Source organism: Cupressus sempervirens, chromosome 6, assembly GCF_028749045.1.
Source record: "Cupressus sempervirens isolate cs-2001-9-10 chromosome 6, ASM2874904v1, whole genome shotgun sequence".
Lineage (NCBI taxonomy): Eukaryota > Viridiplantae > Streptophyta > Pinopsida > Cupressales > Cupressaceae > Cupressus > Cupressus sempervirens.
Window position 1 is genome coordinate 250,609,762 of NC_143123.1, and position 24,929 is coordinate 250,634,690.

The following is a 24,929-nucleotide window of genomic DNA, read 5'->3' on the forward strand; positions in this document are numbered from 1 at the left end:
ATTCTTTTATGTGTTTTTGGTATTAAGGGGAGCACCCTTCGTCAAGTGGTATTAGAGCGAGTGTTCTTGAGTGTGTAAATAGATCACCAATTGTGAGGTTGTTTGCACTAGGACTATGGTTTGGGTTGTGTGTGTAGACAAATCATCAATTGTAAGGCAGTTTGTACTAGGGTTTCAATGGAAGCACAAAAATGCCTCCATGAAGCGAGTCTAGTGGAATAGTCGCATGTGTTGTAACTCAGGGATTTAGAGGCCTCCAAATGAAAATGCAAGAACTAGAAGAATAAATGCACAAAGGGATGAATCTTTCCATAAGACATGAAAGTGAGGATGAAGGAAAAGAAGAACAAAATGTTGAAGAAGAGGCAATTCTAAACCATGAAGAAGAAATCCTTTTAGGGCCATTTCCAAGATTGGAAAAAGACCTAAATTTGAGGTTCCCACATTTTTAGGAAATCTTGACCCAGAGGAATTTAATTGATTGGATCTATGAATTAGAGTAATGCTTTGAGTATGGGGATATTGAAGATCTGGATAGGGTCAAATTTGTAAAGGCCAAACTAAAGGGTCATGAGAAGATCTAGTGGTAGGAGATTTAGTTGGAGTGAAATAGAAGAGGGAAGGAAAAAATCACAAGATGAGACCGGATGATAGATAAATTGAAGTGAAAATTTATTCCTATGAATTATGAGCTTGATCTTCTGAAGAAAATGCAAGGGTTGAAGCACACAAGAAGATTTGTTCTGTAGCATATTGAGGAGTTTTATCGAGTTCTCATCAGAACAATCCATACATAAGCTAACAAGGAGAAAGTTTCTCATTATCTTAACGTATTGAGGTCAATAATTTAGGAGGAACTAAGCTTGGTTTGAATGAATAGTATTGAAGAGGCATACCAATTTTCTCTAATGGTTAAGGAAAAGTTAAACAAGAAATTCAATAACAAGAATTAAAAAAGAGGTCATTGTGTAAGATTTGGTGGACAGTCTTATGAAGGCCAAAATGATGATCAAAAGAAAAAGGATGAAACTAGAAATAATTGTCAAAATGAAAGAGGAAATAATTCTAATTATTTCCATAATCAAAATAACAAAGATTAGAGAGGAAGAGGGAAGGGATCTAGTAGAGGAGGTTTTCATCGAACCTATTTTCACTATAGAGAAGACAAGCATCGGGCATTTGAATATCCCTAGCACCAAGGATGGATCGATAGGAGAAACAAAGGTCATGCTAGAGTTGCACATGTTGACAAAGATGCCAAATCATCACATTTTAAAGATGTTGAAAGAGGAGAAGTCCTAGTTAACAAAAGAGTCTTGCTAAGTGGTGAGAATGAACTTGATCAAAGGAGGAGCCTATTTTGCACAAGATGAAAATGTGAAGATAAGTGTTATGATGTGATCAATGATGCTAGAAATATTGACAATCTAGTTTTAGAAAAGATGGTCACTAAGTTAAAGCTTAAGAGGCCAAAACATCTATTTCCATACCATATCGTCTAGGTATAGGATGACCGCAAGGTCTTGGTCAATGAGTAGTGCCTAGTGAAGTTTAAGATTGGAAACTACCAGGATGAGGTGGTTTGTGATATCATACCTATGGAAATATGTCATATGTTATTGGGTAGGACATTGTAGTTTGATAGGCATGTTTACTGTTGTACATGATGGGTGTGCAAATACCTACATCTTGATAAAGGATGGAGTGAAACATAAGCTAAAGACATTGAAGGATACATATGGCAAGGCATGTAGTGCTACTAGAGTATGTTTTGTTAATGGAAATAAGTTCCTAGAGGGTATGATGTGTGAGCCTATGTGTGTTTTTCTATAATTCCAAAAGATGGTAAAGAAGAAGTGGAAGAGATACCTGTAGAAGTTGCAAATTTGTTGGAAGAATTTCTATATATTGTATCTTATAATGGACATGATGGATTACCACCAATAAGGAAGATTGGTCATTAGATACAATTGATTCCTAGAGCCATTTTTCCAAACACAGTAGTACACATAATGACACCAGCAAAAAATGAAAAGTTGAATAGATAAGTGCATGAGTTATTGAAAAAAGGGGTTAATTTGAGAGAGTCTAATTTTGTGTGTTGTACTAATAGTATTAGAACCAAAGATGAATGGAGAATCATGAATAATTTCCATAGATTCTTGAGTTATCAAAAAGATCACAATTAAGTATCGATTACCATTGTCGCAGATGGATGATATTATGGATTGTTTGAGCAGAGCTGTATATTTCACAAAGATAGATATGAAGAGTGGGTACCATCAAATTCAGTCTAGAGAAGGAAATGAATGGAAGACTGACTTCAAGACAAGGGAAGGATTGTATGAGTGGTTAGTCATGCTTTTTGGGGATAACTAATGCACTAAGCACTTTCATACAACTCATGAATGAGGTATTGAAGGAGTTACTATGTAATTTTGTCATTGTTTACCTAGATTATATTTTGATCTTTAGTAAGACATTGGAGGAGCATTTGATGCACATTCATAAGGTGTTTGATAAGTTGAGAGAAGATAAGTTGCTAATAATTTTGAAAATGTGTGGTTTTGTAAAGGAGTTAATGTACTTGGGATTTGTAGTTTCAACAAAAGGTCTAAAAATAGAACTTGTAAAAGTGAAGGTTATCGTTGAATGGCCTACTCCAAGGAGTGTGATTGAGGTAAGATATTTTCATTTACTGGCTAGTTTGTACATAAATTTTATTAGAGGTTTTCATAGTATTTTTCAACCCTTAATTGAACTAATGAGAGGGGATAAGAAAAAATTTAAGTGGACAATAGGAGCATATAAGAGTTTTAAATTGTTGAACAGAATGTTATAGAACAACTTGTTTTAGCACTTCCAGATTTTAATAAAGTGTTTCAAGTAGACTATGATGCTAGTGGTACTACAATAAGAGTTATTTTGAGCCAAGAAGCTAAACCTATTGCTTATTTCAAGGAGGAGTTGAATGATGTCAAAAAAAAGTATCTTGTTAATGATCAATAATTTTATGCTCTAGTTCAGGCATTGAAGAAATGGAGACACTATCTTCTTCCGAAAGTGTTTTTTTGTAAACTAATCATCAAACTTTATGATATTTGAATAGTCAAGGAAAATTGAACCAAAGTCATTTGAAATGGGTTGAGTTTTGTAGATTTATACATTGTTTTAAAACATAGGAGTGGGAAGTCTAATAGAGTTGCAGATGCTCTGAGTAAGAGATAACTTTTGCTAGCAAAGATGCATATTGAGGTGGTTGGGTTTAAGGAACACAAGAATTTGTATATGAAGAATCTTGATTTTGGAAAAGCTTAGAAAGCTTATACATAACCTATTACACTTGGTAGGATGAAGTGGTTGGATTTCATAATCCAAGATGGTATGTTGTTCAAAGGAAGTTTACTGTGTATTCCCAAGAGTTCTATGAGAGAGAATCTCATAAAGGAGAAACATAGTGGAGGATTGACCAGATGTTTAGGTAGAGATATAACCATTTCTTTACCTGTTGTCCAAAATTGTAGTAAGATGTCAAGAATTTTGTATAGATTTGCAGAGTATGTCAGGTGGAAAAAAGGAGTGAAGTAGAATATGAGGTTGTGTCAACCATTACCTATACTAGAGAAGCTATAGGAGGATGTGAGTATGGATTTTGTTCTTGGTTTACCAAGGACACACCAAGGGCATGATTCTATATTTGTGGTGGTTGATAGGTTCTTAAAAATGACACATTTTAGTCCTTGCCAGAAGACTAGTGATGTTGTCCATGTGGTAGAGTTGTTTTTCAGAGAGGTGGTGAGATTACATGGTCTGCCAAAGAGTATAGTTTCTAATCGGGATACCATGTTTGTTGGGTATATTTGGTGTATATTGTGGAAGAAGGTGAAGAAAGATTTGAATTCCAGCTCATCTCATAATCCACATAGTGATGAACAAACATAAGTTGTGAATTAGAGTTTGGGGAATTCGCTATGATACTAGGTTAAAGATAAGCCAAAAGGATGGGATATGATTTTACCATAGACAAATTTTGCATTCAATAATTGTGTCAATAGGAGTCCTGGTAAATCACTAATCTAGATTGTATATGGAAATAGTCCCAAAAATGCTTATGAACTGAGGTAGTTGGATAAAGGAGAGATAAGTATTGCTAAAGTGGACAATTTTGTTGACAATTTGAGGAACATTCATGAGGAGGTGAGGAAGCACATTACAAAGATGAATACATAGTACAAGGCTAAGGTAGATGTGAAAAGGTGGTATAAGAAATTTTAGATTGGAGATAAAGTCATGACTCATTTGAGGAAGGAGATATCTCTAGTGGGTACATATAATAGGTTGAAAATGAAGAATCTGGACAATACAAAATATTGAAAAGACATGATTTCGGAAATGCCTATGAAGTAGAGTTACGTACCGAACTAAATATTTCACCAGTATTTAAAATTTTAGATTTGAAAAAATATTATGAATGAGGTGATGGAGATGAAGTTGTAGAATCATAGTGGAGTATTCTAGCAACTACTTCAACTACAAAGGAGATTGAAGAGATATTGGACAATCATGTTGGAAGGAGCACAAGGAATACAACATATGAAAAGTATCTAGAAAATGGAAAGGGAGGCTAGTGGAGGATTTCATTATGGTTATCAAGGGAGGAGGTTAATTTTTTGGTTTTCCTCTAACTACTTGAGATGTAATGGGGTCACTTTTGAAATTATCCCAGGTGTTTGATGCATGAGCATCTTGAGTGTAAGAGAAATCTTGCATCACCAAAAAATATTTCCTTTATATTTCTTGAATAAGGGTTATCTTAGTGCAAAGTTATTATTTCTATATTTTTTCTACTTTGTAAGTCTATCATACAAGCTCAACATTTCCTAATTTTAGAGGTGGAAGTTCATCTTGGATATATCAAATTGTCAGTTGAGGCTTAGTGCCATATCATGAGTATTCATGAAGTTATTATTAATTTTTGGTATGCAATTTTGGTAGAAAAACTTTAAGATCCATTTTGAACGCCTTAGAGGTCCCAAATGGGCTCTGAAATGGGGTCGAATAGAGCTTGCACAAGTCAGGCCTTGTATATCAGAAGTTGAGGATTCTAGAATAATCAAAGCAATAGTTCACAAGTTATGGTTTTCCAAAGTTGACCAAATCAAAATTTAAAAAATAAATGTCATAATTGTATTGGGATGAATCTATATGTATTTTTAGAGTTGGTCAACCTCGAGGGTTACGATTTGATGTCTAGAAACTTGTTAGGCAACATAAAATTGACTATATAAGCAAAGCTCATAGCTTTTCTAGGACTACTCTGGATGATAGTTCATAGCTCTATGTTACACATTATTGTACATAAGGAACTTATGTTGTTTTGTATATTGTATTTCAAAATTCTTTAATTTCACATTTGTGGTTATAATAAGAAGCCTATATTTTGCTCTCACAAATTGTTTTTATTTCTTTGTTCTTGTTTTTTTTTTTTTTGTTATTAAGGGGAGTACCCTCCATCAATTTCTATAGGTCCTAAATGCTTTTAAGAGGTCCTAAAGGGTCCAAATGTGTCTTAGGACCCTATTAATACTACTTAGGACACTTTGCACCCACTTATGACCTATTATGACACATTAGGACCTCAAAGACATATTAGGACCACCAATGTGTCTCAAGAGGTCATAAGTGGGTCTAAGGGGTCCTAAGTAGCACTAATGTGTCTTAGGACCACTTATGACCCCTTTCACCAACTTATGACCTATGACATATTAGTTTTCTTTAGGTGTCTTAGGGGTCATAATGTTTCATCATAGGTCATAAGTGGTTCTAAGAGGTCTTAATGGGTCCTAATGTATCTGAAGACCTCATTCGTATCCCTTGGGATGCTTTGGGCCCACTTATGACTATTCTGACACATTAGGACCCCTAAGGCACATTAGGACTATTAATATGTCATAAAAGGTCATAAGTTGGTATAAGTGGTCCTAATGTGTCTTAGGACTCCATTAATGCCCCTTAAGATACTTTGGGTTGATTGAGGACCCGTCAAAAACATTAGGACCTAATGTGTCCTAATAGGTCAAGCAAGTGGTTCTAAGTGGCCCTAAGGGGTCCTAATGTTCTTGAGGGGGTACCTTAAGGGAATTTGAAGTAAAGGGATGAATTAAAAGGGAATATAAATTCATAATGTAACAACATTGAAGCAACAAAGTAATTAAGAAACAATATAGTCATGTATTTAATCATGCATGAGTATATATAAAAATATATATATATATATTTAACATAGTCATTAAACCATCAAAGCTATGTTTTTGGATTTCTCTCCTATCTTCACTTTGTATATCTTGTATTCAAATATCTTGCACAAAAATAACTTTTCAACATCAATATTCTCAAATTTTAATGAAAATTTTTGCAAAATTCCACAATCAATGCATTCACATTCTATACACTGGACACTGAACTCATCTGAATCGTCTAATTTATATATAGAAAGGAATTCACAAATTATATCATACTTCTAGGGACAACCATATCTTTATTAAGTAGCATCATTAATTTGATATATGATTTCAAATATAGATAAAACTCAACATGATTTCAACAACAATACAGTGAACCCACAATAGTTTGTAAACTTTTCTAGAAGAATGAGAGGCCAAAAAATATGGTTGAAAGTACTTAATTTTGACTAAAAAATTGCATGAAATACTTTTGATCAAAATTCATGTACTTTCAATAGAAAGTACCCCTTTTAGGTGGTTTTGGTTAAAAGCTCTTACTTTTGACAAAATAAATTGTATGAAATACTTTTGATTGAAAGTACTTTCTATTGAAAGCCCTTGATTATACCTAGTTTACAAAGGCCAAAAATTTATGAAGAAATCATGGGTTCAAGACTGAATTAGAGGGCTCAAATGGAAAAATTAAGACAAGCCCATTTACATGACACTAGTAATTGGGATGAGCTTTCTAATGGTTATAGATTTGATATGTTTTGAGTTTTTTATATACAAATTTATATGACATGAATAAAATGTAGTTTTCTATCCAAATAAACTTCTGTATTGGATGTTCATGGAAAAATAATAAACAAGAGAAGAAAATTTATGAAGAATAACCAAAATCTCTATATCAAAGTCTTATTTCTATCAAAAAAGAATTTGAAATTGGACAAATACACCATAAGTTTTGATTAAGTGAAAACAAGTTTTGAAGGATCTGAAACTTTTTACAAAGTAATAAATTGATAAGTAAAGAAAGCCCATGAGAAACTGTGCATCAACACCACCCAACTAGACAAGCTAGTAAAAAACCAACAAACATCAAACATGAAGAAGGATAAAAAAAAGACAACATTAGGACAACTATAAGGTCTTCAGTAATTCAATAACCTAATCAGTTAGGATGTTAATGTTTGTAGCAGAGGCCCTCAACTTATCAATCTCTTTGTGATCCATACCCTCTACCTTCTTTGAATTTTCCCTTGTGCACTTGCTGGGTCCTTGATCATCTTTCATATTCTTTGTACCCTGGTTTCTCCCCTATTCCAACTTATTCAACAAATTATTGATGTTTTCTATGACAACTTTCAATATTGATCAACTTTGATCAGAAAAAATCTTTAACCCATTCTCAGTACTGTCAACTTTGTTCTTCGTGGTATCCATCTTCTTTTGTATGTCCTTTAACATTCGTTCCATATCTCTATTTTTTGGCTTCACTAGGTGGCACTCTCTTTATCAAGTTCTTAATGTCTTTAGCATTCCCAATCACTTCTGAGAGCTTATCCAAGTGCTGGCCTAAAGTCAACTCACCTCTACTAGTCTTTCTGAAATGTTCAAATTACCTTCTTATATCCTATATCTTTTCCTTCATATTGTTGATGTCCCTTCTCATCTCACTAGGGTTGCCAAAGACACCCTTAATATTCCCTTGATCATCATAAGCACTAGTTTGTTTCAAATTTTCTTCTTCAATGTCTAGATTATCTTTCCTAAGGTTAGCATCTTCCATACTTTTAACATCATCCTTCCCATGAAACAAATATTTTTTCCTTTTAGGTCCTTCTCCTTTTTTTGGATCAGAAGATCATCATTCAAGGGGATGTTCAAACATTTCTCATCCTTCTTCAAACTATTTTGAGTTTTAAATCTACTAGTTTTTGCCCTAATCTTCTTCCCTTTTTCCTCTTCAGAATCTTCATCTATCCCAGTCTTTGAATCATACTTCACCTCATTTATTTTCCTTTTCTTAGAAGTTGAGCCCCCAGGAGAAAGATTTGTCTTCTTTTTAACCACCGACTTAACTTCTTCTTCCTCAATATCATCTTCATAGGCTTCATCTAAATAGTCCCCTCAGTATCACATTTCAAATTCCTTTCGCTGAAGTGAGTTCTATCCACTTTTTTGGATTTAAGAGAATTCACAACCAACACCATCAGACCCTCATGACAAGCGTGATCTCCTTAGGGGTCATTCTAAAGGGCTAAGATGGTAGTATCCAAAGAATGCCTCAGGTAGAAAGGGAAATTTATTCTAACCCTATCCCTAAAGTGGTTAATCAACAAGAAGTGGTGGCCATAAATCTAGTAAAATTACCATATAGGGTTAAATAATTAATAACAAAAAACATAAAAAACCTCCAGGGTCTAGAAATAAAATGCGGGTTGAAGTAAGAGTTGCCAATTTTGACCAACCTATTTCTCTCCTTGGTCTTCTCTACAAACTTGTCCATAGATTTATTTGAGATCTTCTTGTCTCTATAGAAATTGATACCTTCCACTTCCAAACTAGTGGCTTCAACAATAATGTCTTTCATGACTTCAATTCTCTAATTACCCACCAAAATGCTACTGTTCTTCCAAGTTTTGATGAACTACTTGGTGATAGTCGCATTACTTCCCTTGAGTTTGTCCATGAAACCCGTAAACCTGCCATGTTCTAAAATGTCCCAAATTTTTAGCTTCTACTTCCATTCCTTGCAACTTCCTAGTTCACACCTCTTTCTTCTACCTCCCATATTCCTCAATTTGTAGAAATTACTCTTCTTACTAGTGAGCTGAAGCAAACCATAGTTCTCAGTTTCAAAATCACGACATGCTTTTCTCTGTTGCAAGAATACCCACACTCCATGTGGTAATAAGTGAGTAGTCTCATCAAACATAATCAGAATCCATGCTCTCACACTCCAATGCATCTCATAATTACTCCTAATTTCCATTTTCATCATTATGAAAACACTTTTGTTTACTTCCAATTCTATTGTACTCTATCAAAGATAGCTCATCAATTGGGATGTTATTTCCATTATTCCAAGTAATTTTCATGTGACTCTTACAAGCCATGTTTGCTGCCCAGTCAACCACTTTGTTGGTTTCTTTATAATTATGTTATCAATTGTCCATGAGGGGTTATTAACTTTGTTGAGACAATTAATGATATTTAGGGAATCCCCTTCAAGACAAATTTTCTCCATATTCATACTTTTAGCATATAATAGACCATAAAGGGCCACACTAGCTTCTGCTATGTGATTGATCTACTTCCCAATATGGATAGCCGTAGCACCAATATTATCCCCATTTTAATTTCTAATAACAATACCACACCCCACAATCACAAGATTTACGTTAGAGGCCCCATCAAAATTAATTTTAGCATACTTTGAATAATAGATTTTAGCATAATTATCTTACTAGCCTAGCTAAGGAGGGATCCTTTCCAGCCAGCTAACTTTAAATGGATTTTATCAATTAGACAACTCCAAAAAGACTCAGGTGGTTCTAGATAAAGAGGTAGGCCAAGATACGAAACCGGAAGGCATCCAATCTCACACCCCATAATTCTTTGAATTTTGGTTTGTCTATTCACATTAACATTGATGAAACAAATAGAGCTTTTATTCCAATCTATAATTTTTCTTGTGGCTTGCCTATAATCATCAAGAGCCTTTTTAATATTCCTATCATTTTTTATTGAAGTTTCTCCCATTACAATCAAGTCATCCACAAATTGTTGGTGAGAACATATAAGTTCCTTTGATGAAGGTCTTAACCCCACAAAATCCCCCTTTTGCACTAGTTTCTCCATAAATCTACCCAGACATTCAACCATTAGAATGAATAAAATAGGGGATAAAGGGCCCCCTTGTCTTAATCCACAAGAAGCATGAAAAAAAGGGTCGAGACCCATTTACTAGAACTAGAAAAGTGGTAGAGGAAACTAGCATCTGAGTCATATCCAAAACCTATTATTGAATCCAAAGGCTTCCAATCCACACCTTAAAAAGTCCCAATCCACCCTATTATAGGCCTTGGACAAATCCAACTTTAGTAAAAACCCTTCTTTCTTTGATTTAATGAGGGAGTGCATATTTTCATGAACTAAGATAATAGAGTCCAGAATCTACCTACCTGGAACAAATCCATTCCACTTTCTTGAAATTAGATTAGGTAATAAAGTAAAAATCCTAAGAGTGAGGACTTTTGAAATGATCTAATAAAAGTAATTATACAAGCTAATGGGTCTAAATTGATCCATACTATTTGCCCCAAGTTTTTTGGGTATCAGGGCCAAAAAAGTACCATTCAATTCTTTGAGGAGTTTTCTATATCCAAAAAATTCTTTGACCCCTTTAATAACATCCTCTTGTATAATGTGCCAATAGGTTTGGAAAAAGAGAAAGGCGAATCCATTTGGGCCAGGTGCCTTGTCACCATCAAAGGAAAAAATAACCTTTATTATTTCTTCTTTAGGAGGAATGATAGTGAGATCTTTGTTGTGATCTTCAGATATGCTCTTTGGAATACACTTCAGGAATTCCTTCTACGTTTCCTTATCAAGATTATGTTCTCTCTCTAGAAGATCACTAAAAAATATCATAGCTTCTTTTTTGATATCCTCTTCATCCTCTGTGATAGCATTATTAACTTTTAATCTAGAAATTTTGTTGACCATTCTATGCTTCAAAGTAGTCATATAGAAGTACTTAGTGTTGTCCCCTTCTTTAATAAAGGATTTCCTAGATCGCCGATTCCAGTAAATATCCTCCTTGGTGATAATGTCAAGTAACTCAATCAACTTCGAGTCTTCCTCCTTTCTTGAAACTTTCTCATAACCCTCAGACTAAATGTTGTCCTGGATCTCTTTAAGTTCCTCAAGAATTTTACTTTTGCTTTGAAATATATCCCAAAAAGTTTCTCTATTCCATCTTTTAATGTTAACCTTAACATTTCTCAGTCATCAACTTCAAACATTAATAAAATATAAAATACTAAGTATAAATGCATGAAATAATTTCCATCATCTAAATATGGATATTAGAAAACTAAATTTAAATGAATCACATTAATATCTATTTTAGAAAAAAATTATGCATTTCAAAAATGGTGCCACTCTTTAAAAATCATATTTTTAGCAACATACCAATTAATGTGGGAGAAAACAAATTGATTAAATTCAATTAAAAAAAAACACATATATAACATTTAGACAAAAAATTCCAAAAGAATTTAATTTATTCATCTTCAAATTTGTAATGGTTTAGCAACAATATACATTCAAAATTGAAATGCAAAATAGTGTAACCCACTATTGTGGGTTCACCCAAAAAAATTCATGAACCTTATTTTCACATCGAAAAATTCTTGCTTGATTGCATCAAACAACTCACCTTGTGTTGTATCAAAAAAATGTTTTAGATGTGAAATATTTCCACCCATCGCTTCGTCTCTCATCTGTATAACATCCCTTTAATTGGATAAAATGCAAGAGTGAGTGGTTCAATATTAAATGATACATCTTAAGAATTTATTTCTTTTCGAGGAAGTCTACAAATATCTACCCAATTCTTTTCAAGGTTTTTATCTAACATATTTCTCCTCTAAAAAATATATTTTAATTGTTCTTCTTGAAATATTTGATAATCTAGAAATTGCTTGAACTTGTCTTCTATATGCCAACCTCTAACTAGAAATCATAGTCGTCATTACTCTATGTGCAACCATTGAATCAAGTCCTTGACTTTTCCTCTTAACAACATTCAAAGCATCAAGAAAATTTTCAAGTATTTGTTTCTTTTGTTTGACCTACTGAGATTTTCTTATTATTGATATCCAAAACATCCAAAACTAGTTTAATTTTTCATTTTTAAAATAGCTTGACAAATAATTATGCTTTTCCTAACTTGAGATTTATTCTCAAAATATGCGTCCAACATTTATTTTGAGATGCATTTTGATTGTGCTATTAGGTACCATGTCTTTAGATGTAATTTGACTAAAAAAATAATCTTCATTCATTTCCATCAAATCTTGCATGCTAGAAAAATATTTTGACTACAAACAACTTCTACCCCTATTCGAGTTGCATCTTTTTCAACATAAATAAGTTCCTCTTCAATATCAACTTGTTGTTTATTATATTTTGTATGACCTTTCATTTTGTCATCCCTCTTTCAACCATATTTCCGTCCTCTATTCTGTTGAGTTACCATTGTGTAATTTATTCAAGTAAATTTCTTTAGTACCCCTCAATAAAGAGATCACTTTCCCATTGCTCTGTCAATGATGCCAGTTTATGTAAGTCAAATAATCATTTAAAGGCTAGTGGAAGAGCACCTAGTGAAAGCTTCTTTTTTTGAATTTTAGTTTTTATTTTGGCATGTACTAACTCTAGCCAAGTCAGGAGTGTGATTTTGGACATATCAAGGTCTTCTTTTCTTAGTCCTAGATGGATTGTGTTTGGTTCAATCCCATGTACGACTTTTGGGATTCTTTGTTGTTTAGGGGTTTTGTGAGAAAACCTAGAAATAGGGGTCAAAGATATTAGAAATATTGGTAAGGTTGGGATTTTATCAACATAGGTCCTCTAAGGTGTTTTTACACCTCCTTGTAGAGTGGAGAGATCATGAGTTATCATTTGATTAGACATTGCTTAAAATTGTAAAACTTATCAAATATGAAAAAGTTTTCAAGTAGGGCAAAGTGGTCAAAAAAATTTAGATAGATTCTTTAAAGTATAAATTACGCCTAGGAATCATAAGTGGACCATGTTTGACCTAATTGGAAGGTTCCAAGTGGTAGGTGTTTAAAAATTGCAAATATGCAAAAATTGTCAGCAACTTTTTAAAGTTGCTTGACAACATTTGAGCAAGATTTGAGCATAACATGGATTTGAGCTTGATAGTTTCCTTAAATTTCTAAAAACTATTGGTAGACATATAAAAGTCATGAAATGACCCATTCCAAGGGTTGGAGATTGTATAAAGAGGAAAGTTTTTCTATTGTCAACCATGAATTTTGTCACAACTTTCACAATTTTTCATGTTTTGAATTGCATATTCACAGGAATGGATTGAAGCTTGAATTTTTTCATTAGATTATTGAAGTTATTGCTTTTAAAATACCTTTTGTTTCAAGTTTCTAGGTCTTATGATTTCATTTTATTAGTTCTTGAAAATCTTTTGTAAATACTTTGTGTGTTGGTCTAGATGGGACAATTTTCACAAAATTGGCCCCCCCATGAGTTCCTATTGTGGATTCATTATGACCTTAAGGAAAATGGGAATAGAGCTAGTGTACATAATGTATATAGATTTTGGGGCCCTAGAGAGTTGGTTAAGCATTTTATACGTGATGCCCTAGGCAAGTCCCACTCACTTCGTTAGGCAATCACACTGTTGGCAAGAAGCTTTTGGAGGTTTGAATGTGATAGATATTTCAAACCAGGAGTGAAAAATGGAGAGGGGTGAGTGATGATGATATATTCAAGAGGAGAAAGTCTCAAAACAATTTTTTATAAGGGAATGATTAAATCCTAGTTAACATTGTCATCCATATTGTGAAACCCTTGATTATAGGCATAAAAAATGTTTTAAGATGTACGAATGGCTTGGAGACCTAAAATCCACAAAATCCTTTAGGTTTTGAAAAAATATACATGAATTCATGATTTTTTTGCACCTTTTTTGGAAAAAATTACTGTTATGGTCCACAAACTCAAGTAGAAGGGCTAATTCAATTAGGCCTATTTAGGGCAATTGTGACAGTTTTGCAATAATTGATAAGAAGACTTGTTGGTGTTGAATCCAAAAGCCTAGATGATGTTCAAAACCTCATCAAGGAACTACTCACTCCTTATGGTGGAAGAAATGATCAAGAAAGATAAAAAATTGAAGTTGGTAAGATAGATTAAAGAGGCATTGATGAGTGCAAGAAGCAAACCCATTGTTGTATCTAGGTAGGAAAGTAATGGGGAATAGAATAGAGCCCCCCTAGGGGTTAGGGTACTAAGGAAATCCTATTAAAGTCCTAGAGGAGAATAGGACTAAGGAATTAAACTACCTAGCATTATATCAAATTAGTATCAGAGCCAGAAGGTTTGGGCTTGTGGTTAGATGTTTTAGACTGAAGAGTCAGTTGGAGAAACAATCATGGTGACCAATGTAGAGTTGGCCAAAGATATGGGTGAGAAAAAGGAGAGGAACATAATCCTTGAAGAATCCCTAGAAGAAATGAAAACCAAGTTAGAGGAAGTTGCTGAGGTAGCTAAGAAGAAGGACCAAGAAGGTGAAAGTAGTAGTAAGGGAAAGGAAAAGGTTGATGAAGATGATCTTATCACTGAACTAGACCCCCCAAAAAATGAAGGGCCATTCCTAAAGGTCATCAAGGAATTAGGTGAATAATCCTTAGAAGGGATTCCTTTGTTTAGTGGGAAGATAGACACTAAAATTGCAATGGAATGGATTGAAGGGATGGATAATCACTTTGAGTTTGAAGGTGTGTTAAAAGTATAAAAGGTCAAAGTGGCCAAATATAGGCTAAGGTGATTAGCCTTGACATGGTGGAAGTACCTCCAAGAAGAGAGGGAGAAAATGGAAAAGAAGCTAATAGAAAATTGGAAAGCCTTGGTAGAAAAAGGTCACAGAACAATACTTGCCAGAGGACTATTAAATTCAATTACATAAGAAGATGCAAAGTTTAAAGAAATAATAAATAGACATGGAAACTTACACTAAAGAGTTTCAAAAGTTGTGTTTGAGGTCAAGAGTACAAGAAGATGAAACTATCAAAGTGGCTAGGTATCTAGGAGGCTTTAAATGGAACATACAAGAAGATATCAACCTATGGACTCCTATAAAAGTCCATAAATTATTCCAACTTGCTCTAAAAGTGGAAGAGAAGAACAAGAAGAGGGAAGACACAAAATTTAGAGGTATAGGTAGAGGTAGATATGGACAAGGTCAAAGAGGCTATGGTGGAAGAGGATTAGATTCTAGGACACAAGGAGAAAGCAAGTTGACTGAATAACAAGAGGGATGTTCAAGAAGAGGAAGTTTCAACAGAGGTGGAGGCTCTAACACTAGTTTGAGAGGAAGGATAAACAACCAAAGGAAAGGATCCTAGATTGCCACCATTAATTTCTATCATTGCAATTAGATAGGACACCCTATATATAGGTGCCCTAAAAAAGGCTCAGCTTCCCAATGAAATACAAAAAGAGTTAACTATGTGCAAGAAGAGGCTAACAACAAATGAAAACAATTTGAGGTACCCCTAGAATCAAAAGAAAGGGAAAACTTAATGATAAGAAGGACATTGATTAAGGAGCTAGTCAAAGAAGAACCATGTCAAAGAAGAGAACTCTATAGAATCAGATGCAAAATCATGGGGAAAGTGTGTATGGTCATCATTGATTCAGGATCAACAGATAACATAATCAATGAAGAGGGAGTTAGCAAGTTGAAGCTACAAAGAATCCCACATGCCAATCCATATAAGGTCACATGGCTCAACAAAGGACAACATATTTTGGTCAGAGAACAAGAATGGGTAGAGTTTACCATAGGGAGATACAAGGATAGAATTCTATGTGTAATTATTCCCATGGATGCATGCCAACTTCTACTTGGAAGACCATGGCAACTTGATAACCAAGCCATTCATGATGGAACCAAAAATGCCCACTCATTCAAGAAAGATGGTGTGACTTTCAAAATTTAGTCCTTGATAGAAGAAAGAGAGATGAAGGCCTCAAGTCCAAGTGTACTCATGGTTGGTGAGAAAGAGTTCTTAAGACCCTAGAAGAAGGATATAGGGTTGGGTTTGCATTGGTTTTGAAACCCAAGGATAAAGTTGCTGCCAAGAAAACAAAGATACCAAGTGAAGTAAAAGAATTTCTTGAAGATACCAAGGCCTAATTAGGAAAAGTATTAGCCCATGTGTAATACAATTTTATCACCCAAGAGAGGACAAACTTGGAGACTTTTTACTAATTCTAGAGTCATTAATAGAACCACCATTAGGGATAGGTTTCAAATACCTATAATTGAAGACCTAATGAACTGTTTAGGGGAAGCAAAATATTTCACCAAGATAGACCTAAAAAGTGACCTTCACCAAATCATAATCAATGATGGGACTGAGTGGAAAACAACCTTCAAAAGTATAAAAGGGTTGTATGAATGACTTGTGATTCCATTTGATTTTTTTAATGCTCCATCTACTTTTATGAGGCTTACGAACTAGGTATATGCATATTACATTGGTAAGTTTGATGTTGTCTATTTTGATCACATCTTAATTTTTAGCAAAACTAAAGAGGAGCATATGAAGCATTTACAATTTTTTTTAAAGATATTTCATGAAGAAAAGCTAATGATAAACTTGGAGAAGTGTAACTTCATGGAAAAAGAGCTAGTTTATCTTGGCTTTGTTTCATCCCAAGGTAACCTCAAAATGGATCAAGATAAGGTAGTATCTTTCTAAGTTGGCTTACTCCCAAGACCGAATCAAATGTAAGAAGCTTCCATGGCTTGGCTTGATATCATAGAAAGTTTATTAGACATTTCAATGGCATATGTGCTCCTATTTTAGATACAATCAAGGGTGGAATTAAGAAAGAGTTCCATTGGACCCCACAAGCTAATCATGGTTTTGAGATACTCAAAAAGAAAATAGTAGAACCACCTACACTAGTGCTTCCAAGCTTTGAGAAGATTTTCCAAGTGGAGTGTGATGCCATTGATGTGGCTATTGGGGCTTTTCTACACCAAGAAGGAAGGAGAATGACTTTTCATAGTGAGAAGCTCAATGATGCAAAGAAAAAGTACTCTTCCTATGACTTACAGTTGTATGCTCTAGTTCAATGTCAAAGGAAGTGGAGACATTGTTTTCCTCCAAAAGAATTTGTTGTATACTCAGACAACCAAGCCCCTAGTTTCCTTAATTCCTAAGATAAGCTTAGTAGCAAGCATATGAAATGGGTGGAATACTTGCTAGCCTACACATTCAACATCAAACATAAGAAAGGGGTGAAGAATAAATTAATTAATGCATTAAGGAGAAGACTCCTCACAGTCTATGAGATTCAACTGCAAAGCATAAGCATTGAAAGATTCAAAGACCTATATGATGATGAAGGTTTTTCCCAAATCTACAAAGTATGCAAGGAGTTCAAAAACAACTTTCATGGTGAGTTTTTATTATTATATATTGCAGAATGATTTATTATTTAAAGGAAGTCAACTTTGTGTTACTAAAGGGTCCATGAGGAAGAATTTGATCCAGGAAAGCATTATGGGGCACTTAGTGGTCATTTTGGAGTCAACAAGACTCAAGAGTTAGTTACTAGGTTCTCTTTTTGGCCTAGGATGACTAGAGAAATAAAAAATTATATGGAAGGTTGTATAGTGTATCAAAAGGCAAAGGGAACATCCACCAATACTAGTCTTATCAAACACTCACAATTCCTAGCAGACCATAGGAATGCATAAGTATGGATTTTGTAGTTGGCTTACCAAAGACGAGCCAAGGTTATGATAGCATTTATGTGATTGTGGATAGGTTTAGTAAGATGGCCCATTTTGTCCCTTACAAGACCATACATGATGCTTGTTAGATTGCTCATAAGTTTTTTAGAGAGGTGGTTAGGATCCATGGAATGCCCATAAGCATTATTTTAGACATGGACACTAAATTTATGAGCCATTTTTGGAAGACACTATGAAAAAAGCTTGGACCTAACCTCTCTTTTGGAACTATCTATCACCCATGGACAGATGAAAAAACATAGGTTATTAATAGGAGTCTTGGAAAATTTCTGAGGTGTCTCACAAAGGAGTATTTTCAGACATGGGACCAAATCATTAGGCAGGTTGAATATGCCTACAATGACACAATGAACATATCAACTGGTAAGAGTCTTTTTGAAGTTGTTTATGGTTTGCATCCTAGAGGGATATTTGAGTTGAGATAGTTAAAGGATGAAGCACATGGTAGTTACATTGCTAAGGAATTTTCCCAATCCATGAGGGAAGTCCATGAAAATGCAAGAAATATACTAACCAAAAATACTAACAAATTGAAGAAAAAGGTGGATGCATCAAAAAGAGATGTTCAGTTTCAAATAGGGGATCTTGTGATGTTCACTCTAAACAAAGAAAGGTTGAAAAAGTGGGTCCCACACAAGCTACAGATGAGAAGATTGGGTCCTTGTAAAACACTTGAAAAGTATGGTAATAATTCCTATAAAGTTGAGCTCCCTAAAGACATAGGGTTGTCACCTAGTTTTAATGTTGCAAATTTGGTTTCATACCAAGGACCAGTTCAAGATGGTGATCAAAACCTTCAAGAAGTTACTCAAGATATAGAAAATCTAAATCTCACTCGTACTCCACCTTTAACAATAGATCACATCCTAGATTCAAGCATCTACAAGAAGACTAGGAAGAAGGACTACATGGAAAATTTGATCAAATGGCTTGGCAAGGATGATGCTAATGTTACTTGGGTCGAAGAAGTGTACTTCAAGAGGTTGGGCATTGACTTCAACCTGCTTAATCCAAGATTGGATTCAATTCTTTTTGTTTGGGGGAGTATGGTGTAGGAGAACCTAGTCAAAGCTCCTTGTTTTGACTTTTAGTTTTGATTTTTGCATATACTGACTCTAGCCATGTCAGGAGTGTCATTTTGGACCTATCGAGGTCTTGTTTGCTTAGTCCTAGTTGGATTGTGTTTGGTTCAATCTAGTCTATAGGGGTTTTGTGAGAAAAGGTAGGAATAGAGGTCAAAGACCTTAGAAATATTCGTAAGGTTTGGATTTGATCCATATATGTCCTCTAAAGTGTTTTTACACCTCCTTTAAAAATTAGAGGGTTCATGAGTTATCATTTGATTAGACATTGCTTAAAATTGTAAAAATTGTCAAAAATGACAAAGTTGTCAAATAGGGAAAAGTGGTCAAAAACATGTGGATAGATGATCTAGAGGCTAAATCAAGCCTAGAAATAATAAATGGACCATTTTTGACCTACTTGGAAGGTTCCAAGTGGTAGGTGTTTAAAAATTGCAAATATGCAAAAATTGTTAGCAACTTTTCAAAGTTGCTTGACAACATTTGAGTAAGATTTGAACATAACTTGGATTTTAGGTTGATAGTTTCCATAAATATCTTATTTTTTTTGGTATACCTATAAAATTCACTAAATGACCCATTCCAATGGTTGGAGATTTTAAGAGGAAAGTTTTGTCTACTGTGAAACACAAATTCTGTCACAATTTTCACAATTTTTCATGTTTTGAATTGCATATTCATAGGAATGGATTGAAGCTTGAATTTTTGCATTAGATTATTTAATTTCTTTCTTGTAAATTAACTTTTTTAAAGGTTTCTAGGTTTTAGAATCTCATTTTATTGGTTCTTGAAAATCTTTTGTAAATACTCTGTGTGTTGGTCCAATTGGGAAAGTTTTAACAAAAATGGCTCCCTAATGAGTTCCTAACGTGGATTCATCACTACCTTAAGGGAAATGGGAATGGAGCTAAGTTACATAATGTATATAGATTTTGGAGCCCTAGATAGTTGGTTAAGAATTTTAAAAGTGATGCCCTAGGCAATTCCCAATTACTTGGTTAGGCAATCACAGCGGTGGCACGAAGCTTTGGGAGGTTTCAATATGATAAATACTTCAAATTAAGAGTTCTAGAATGGAGAGAGGTGATTCATGATTCTATATGTAAGAGGAGAAAGTTTCAAAACTTTTTTTTTCTAAGGGAATGATTAGACCCTAATCAACACTACCATCCATATTGTGAAACCCTTGATTATAGGGATAAAAATTGCTTTCAGGTGTACGGATGGCTTGGAGACCTGAGACCCACAAAATACTTTAGGTTTCCAAAAATGGTATTTGAATCCATGATTATTTTTCCATCTTTTTTGGAAATATTTAGAGTTATGGTCCAAAAAACTAAGTAGGAGGGCTAATTCAATTAGGCCTATTTAGGAAAATTGTGAAAGTTTTGCAAGAATCAATAAGAAGACTTGTTGGTGTTGAATATAGAAGGTTGGATGAAGTTAAAATATTATAAGGGAACCCCTTACTCATTATGGTGGCAGGAATGATCAAGAAAGATAAAAAATTGAAGTCGGTATGATAGCTTGAAGAGGCATTGATGAGTGCAAGAAGCAAACTCATTGGTGTATCTAGGTAGGGCAGTAATGGGGAATTAAATATAGGTACCCTAGAGGTTAGGGTACTAAGGAAATCCTAGTAGGATAAGAGGAAAGCCTGGTCAAGTCCTAGAGGAGAATAGGACTACGGAAGCAAGCTACCTAGCATTACATCATATTGGTATTAGAGCCATAAGCTTTGGGCTCGTGGTTAGATGTTTCAGATTGAAGAGTCAGTTGGAGAAACAATCATTGTGACCAATGCAGAGTTGGCCAAAGAGATGGGTGAGAAAAAAGAGAGGAAGATAATCCTTGAAGAAGCCCTAGAAGAAATGAAAACCAAGTTAGAGGATGTTGCTGAGGTAACTAAGAAGAAGAACCAAGAAGGTGAAAATAGCAGTAAAGTAAAGGTAAAGGTTGATGAAGAAGATCTTATCCTTGAACTAGACCCTCCAATAAATTAAGAATCATTCCTAAAGACCATCAAGGAATTAGGTGAAAAATCCCTAGAAGGGATTCCTTTGTTTAGTGGGAGAAGGGACATTGAACTTTTAATGGAGTGTATTGAAGGGATGGTGAATCACTTTGAGTGTAAAGGTGTGATAGAAGCGCAAAAGGCCAAAGTGTCCAAACCTAGGCTAAGGGGATCAGCCTTGACATGGTGGAAGTACCTCCAAGAAGAGAGGGAGAAAATGGGAAAGAATTCCATTGCAAATTGGAAAGCCATGGTAGTAAAAGTGAAGGAAGAATACTTGCTAGAGGACTATGAAATTAAATTACATAAGAAGAGGAAAAGTTTAAAAAAAAAATACATGGATGTGGAAACTAACATCAAAGAGTTTCAAAAGTTATGTTTCAGGTCAAGAGTACAAGAAGATGAACCTATCAAAGTGGTTAGGCATCTAGGAGGCTTAAAATGGAACATATAAGAAGAGATCAACCTATGGATTCATACAATAGTCCATAAATGCTTCCAACTATTTATGAATGTGGAAGAGAAGAAAAAGAAGAGGGTAGACACAAAATTTAGAGGTAGAGGTAGAGGTCGAGATGGAAGAGGTCAAAGAGGCTATGGTGGAAGAGGATTAGATTCTTGGACACAAGGAGAAAGCAAGTTGACTGAACAACAAGAAGGAATTTTAGGAAGAGGAAGTTTCAACAGAGGTAGAGGATCTAACACTAGTGGGAGAGGAAGGAGCATCAACCAAGGGAGAGGATCCTAATTTGCCACCATGAAGTGCTATCATTGCAATCAGCTAGGACACCTACATATAGGTGCCCTAAAAAAGGCTTACTTTCCAACGAAACACAAAAAGAGTTAACTATGTGCAAGAAGAGTATAATAGAAAATGAAAAAAATCTAAGGTATGCTAGAAATAGATAATATTGAGGAGGGCGGGGGTGTGGTGAATCAGTTTTCTATAAACTTTTGCCCACAACTAAATATTGTTAATTACTTTATAACTTGCATATGAAAGTAAACCAACAATGTTGAACACTAAATATAAAAATGCACATGGAGAACTCATAACACCATTATTTTTTAATTAGGGAAGCCTTGTCCAAGGGAAAACCTCAGTGGGGATGATACCCACTAGATGATTCACTAAACAATAGGATCCTGTTAAGTATATTAACCATGTTAGGAGTTTATGAAGTACATATAGTGTCTCGAGTCCTTGTTAGAAGCATCAACCCTTTTAGGAGTTGATAGAAAAAATATAATGTATGCAAGAATAGCCCATTTCCCTAACATGCAATAATACAATTTAGTTCTTCACAAGAATAGATATACATACAATACTTTTTGTCTATCATATTTGCACTTGCTCTGGTCATATATCAGATGTAGTTCACATATTATCCACTTCACATCAATCATAGGTCATACATATGTCGCATAGTTCATCATGTATCACACACATATTTCTCACATATCTTTGCAAGATAAGATCTTTACTTATACCTCGCATCTTCATAATTCTTTGCTTAGTCAACCTTCATGTCTTCAACACTTGACATAATATAAAAGAAATTATGGAATAATATCCACATAGTCAGCTCATCATGACTTAGTAATTATTTTTTCATGAAAATAATTCCACAAGTTGTGCAGTCCAATTCTCTGCTATGCTTTGTTCTATTCAGTAAAATGCCCATACTGGTATTTCAATCATAACTCATGCCATATTGTTCATACACATCTACGCACTGGTACACATCATCATGAAAATTTCATGGAGGCTTCCTTAAATATGCATAAGCTAACTCTCAATGAGTCATCATAATGTAGAGGAAAGGGTGATGAACCTTTTACACAAGATAGGTTATTCAAATTTGGCTTACAAACCCACAACTTCCTAAAGTGCTTAAATGGCTTTAAGAGACTCAACCCAACCAAGGTGACTCTAAATAGAAACCAATGATGGATTTGAGTTATTTGAGGTATATAGGATATATTAAAGTGATTTCAAGGTTTCTCAACCTATCTTCCACTCAGAAAGGCAAAAAGACTCAAAACTAGCCTAATGAGGCACATAAATTAACATTTGGTACTTGTTGTCTTCAAACACAAAACTTTCCTGAAAAAATGGAAAAATAAAACCATATTCAGATACCCTTTTGGCCATTCTATAACATACCTTAAGATTAGGTATTGGTCTTTTGGACGAAGTAAGGGTACTCAGTCTGTACCCCTACAAATACACTTAAAAGTTGGTGATTTTACAAAGAAACTACCATTTAAATGTATCCCCAAGGTTTTCATTCTTGGAGAGTATCAATAAATGTTCCAAAATCTCTAAATATAAAAGGAATCAAACTTAAAACATGTATAACAACAAAAGCCCCAATTTGGTTGCTTCAAACCCTTGTGTTGAGGGTTTCTCGAATTTCACTCTTCTAGACCTTTCCAAGATCAATTGGTGATTTATTCACCATTAAATCCACCACATTAAACTATTCCAATCATAAAAGACCACATCATTCAACCCAAACTCCTGCTGCTACACTTGTGCCATAATTTTCAAAGGGAACACTTCTGCTAGTTCCAGCTTGTGATCACACTTTCCAATCAATTTTCTGTGAGTATCAGGTTAAATTCATATGATACAAGGTTAGTATACATCATTCCATGGATTATAGGCCTTTGAGTCCATGGGATTGCTATTAGTTACCAAGAAAGCTTCAAAACAATGAAATGAAAACTCAAAAATTCAAACTACTTTGCTGATCATGAAAGTACAACCATGGAAAATGACTCTCAAACCCTCTAAAATACGTAACAAAGCATTCAAAGATACCATTAAAACCTTCCACAACTATTCTAGGTTAGATCTCAAATCAAAAAATAAAATATTAATGCAAAATAATGGATTTGTGTATCCAAAACATGAATTTCATTAAATCTTTGAGTTGGCTATCCACTCTAGGATTTTCTTGCCATACAATGGAGTCTCAAAAAAAAAAGAATATCAAAGCTTAAATTCCCCAACCTCTTCCAACTGGTTTGAGGTATTAGTTAAATGTTTTAACCATGAAAACTCCATTTCCCTCCTAAATGGCTACTAGCTATTATGTATTGAACATTTGAACTTTTAAATTATGAAAATGCACTAAAACTTATTAAACTTGCTCCCTAAGGTGTTTCCAACACTTAGGAGACTTATTTAAACTTATTTAAAATCCTACTAACGTCCTAACTCCTCCTAGACACATTGGGACACTAATGGTCCAAATTACATTTATTTAATCCTCTCAAGTATATTATTTCATTCAAAGACACTTTATGATATTTAAACCATTATAGGAACCAATACATCATAGTTGATATGATTTTCATCATTTAGGATCCCTTTGACCTCCTTAGACCTTTGATAGCCATTATATGTCTTGCATTCCTTCATGTTATCCATGGTTTTCTTTTCATTCCAAATAGTTTGCTCGTTCCTAAGTGCCCTTGCACCACATCCATACACATCACATATGTTCTCTGTGTTATTGCAAACTATCTAACACTTAGACAATTTTCTATCTCTAAACACATAAATGAATTGCTGAATACATGTTTCCATAAATGACAACCATCAATATATCTATCTGACTATATTGCCAACAATCTCCCCCTTGGGCATTGATGGAAAAATTTGGGAAAATTGACTAAGTCCTAAAATGATGTCATACAAAGTAAAAAACAAATAAAAGTAACTACACAAAATTTCCTTTAAAACATAACAATTTTATTCATGTTTTGATGGATCATTACATTCCTTATATCTCCTTTACATTGATACATTAGTACATAAGTGTACTCCCCCTTAAATATATGATATACAACTTACAACTATACAATTTTCCTTCTACATAATACTCCCCCTTTGACATCAATGAAAAAGGTGTCCAAAAAATCATATCAACAAAAATTGGGTGGTCCACTACTGATCAACTTGATATTCTAGAAAGCAATCTGCATATACA